Genomic DNA, 2,871 nt, shown 5'->3' on the forward strand with positions numbered 1-2,871 from the left:
AAAGGAAAAACAACAGATGGGCCTCTGGGTGTATTATAGCATCTTCAGAAAGAGCTCATGAGTGACAGCTCTCTAGTGCTGGACATCAGCCCCTGGTCTCTGTTTCTTGAGGGAACCCCATGCTAATGCTTGTGCTTTCCTTTGGGTCCAAACACTGTTCTCCAAGAGACAACTACAGATGCAGCCTCTCTAAATGCTGCAGACTCAGACCTCAGCTTGAGCTTCTCACTCACAACAAACTTCTTGGCCAGCCCTGTGCTGGTTGCTGGTGAGCAGAGCTGTGTTTCAGGGCAGGGCTGAGCGTATTTCTATAGATTCATCCTATGGCGATAGAGCAGCTATTCTGGGAACAGCCTGTGCCAGTTCCATTCACTTCTCCACTGGAGAGGCGAAACCACGGGGATGATTTCACACACACTGAATCAACTCTGGCTTTTAGGGAAGGTGAGGACGGGAAGAGATCCCCAGGGTCAGCATGTCCTGCTGCTGCAGCTCTGCGGTTATGCAAGGATTTGAGCAGCGAAGGGGCAGAGGGCTGGTTTGGGGACTTACGGCTGCTGCAGCACATCAGGGGAGAGGGGAAACTACCCAGCCCAGCATCAAACTCTGGTTTTTCATAAAATGCTTTTGCAGTTTTATCAGCCCCAGAAATGTCATCAGTTCCTGACAAAGCTGCTGGTGAACTGTTTCTTTCTAACCACTTGCTCTGTTTGTTTGAATGACTTGCAGGGTGCCAGAGAACATTGTGCAGTAAGTTTGGCTGCCTGGCTCCTGGTCTGTCTGTCCATCCTCCTGAAGGACATTGATCCAGCAAGGCAAGGTGGACAAATTGATGCTAAACTGGAGCTGCTGGCCAGACGCACAGGAAACACCTTAGATGTGCCAGCCCAGGGATCTGCAGGCTCCAAAATGTGCTGAGGTGAGGGAGATCCCTCTGAGCTGGAGCCGGGCTGCTGCAGGTCTCTGCTCTCGCAGGCTGGACGCTGCTGTGGCTACACCTGGCTGCAGGGGAGCCCTCACTGGAGTTTCATGGTTCTTTAGCCCACGCTGTCCTCAGGAGAGGGTTGGGATTGGACTGGGAGGTCTGAATTTCAAATGCTCGTTTGATTTCAAAGGGGTGTTTTGTAGATTGGCTGTTTCTTTCTGGAGCTGGCTGGGAGAGACTTCTCTTTGCTTGGGCTGTTTCAGGACCCCCTCCTGGTCCCAGCCACAGTGCAGGGGAGGTTTTGCTCTCAAACTCTGGAAGCTTTCTGAGGATTTAGCACCCCATCTTCACAAGGAGACCATCAGGGATGGGATGGGAAACCCCTGAGCCCGAGGACGTTTAGCAGAGGATGGGAGCTGTGTCCCTGCACCTTTGGGCTGTTTTTCTGTCCACCCACACAGTAGCTATCTGGAGCTGTCATGCTCTCTCAGCTGTCCCCATCTCAGACCCTGCCCCTATTGCACCGGGTCTGCGGCTTTGCCCACTGTGTCCCCACATATTGATCTAGGAGGACCTGGGCTGGGGGGAAGAGATCCTGCCTGGTCTCACCTTCATTTCTTACATCGGAACCAAACAAACCCTGAACCAGGGGATGTAGCCACAACAGAGCTCCTGTTAAACAGGCTTAGGGGTGTGTGGTTATAGGAGAAAGCCGTTGCTCTGGAGGGGCCTTTACATGCAGCACCAGCTTGGCACGGAGGTCGCCTGGTGCCTCCCTTAGGTGAGAACTTCCCTGTCCCAGAGGTGCAGCTGAACACACCTCCCTGCTCCTACCGCCAGCAATACACAGTGAGAAACCAGCCCGTGGGGTACGACCCACAACGATGCTAACAGGGATGGGTGACCCTCCGCTTTTGCTGCCGTTTTCACTCTGCAGTCACAACTGGGCCACTGAGACAGCGTTCTGCAGAGAGCCAGGCAAATTTTTTCTTTTAACCCTCTTTGACAAAAACCTGGTCATTTTGTTCGAATAATACTCAGATTTCACTGGAGACCTTTCTGACTCCTCATTTCCCCAGGATTTGGGACTGAAACATGCTTTGGGCTGGGAACGTTTCCTTTCTTGATGAGCCCTCAGGGAGGAGGAATATCGCTCCTGACAAAGCATTTGCATTTTGTGCAGAGCTGCAAAATTAGCAGTGGCTACAGTTCCACAGAGCAATTCTGAAAGGGAAGCCTTGGGAGTGGGGGGCAAGGAGAGTTTTCCTTAGAAAATCAGTTCGGGGGGTACACTTAGACATTGCATGTGTGTTGTCCTCATCCATCACACCCCCAGAGCGGCCGCCCCCTCCCAGCAGCCTAAGGCAAACTGGTGGCAGCTGGTTTCCCTGGGAGGTGTGAGGTGGGGAGCTGCTGGGAGAGCCGGGCTAGGCTCGGGAGCCCCTGGCTGCAAGTCTCCCCTGCTCTAACGATCCTTCCCCTTGACTCCCGCTGCCTCCCGGCTAGTTCGGGGCGTGCTGAGCTCCTGCTGAGCCCCGCTACCTCTCGAGTGGAGGAATTCGCCCGAGGCCCCTTTGTGTAGCAGTTTCTCCCCGTACTTTTCCCGTCCTTCAAAGAAATGGGAAAGTCGGTGTGGGGAAAGCGAGCGGTGCGCGGTGCCGAGGGGCGACGCGGGGCAGGCGGGACTCCCGCTGCCTCCCGGCTAGTTCGGGGCGTGCTGAGCTCCTGCTGAGCCCCGCTACCTCTCGAGTGGAGGAATTCGCCCGAGGCCCCTTTGTGTAGCAGTTTCTCCCCGTACTTTTCCCGTCCTTCAAAGAAATGGGAAAGTCGGTGTGGGGAAAGCGAGCGGTGCGCGGTGCCGAGGGGCGACGCGGGGCAGGCGGGAGAGCCCCTCTGGGAGAAGAGGGCCGAAAAGCATCTTACCTGCAGGAGGAGGAGGAGGGCAG

The sequence above is a fragment of the Buceros rhinoceros genome, unplaced genomic scaffold (genome assembly GCF_000710305.1).
Source record: "Buceros rhinoceros silvestris isolate BGI_N320 unplaced genomic scaffold, ASM71030v1 scaffold6502, whole genome shotgun sequence".
Taxonomy (NCBI): Eukaryota; Metazoa; Chordata; class Aves; order Bucerotiformes; family Bucerotidae; genus Buceros; species Buceros rhinoceros.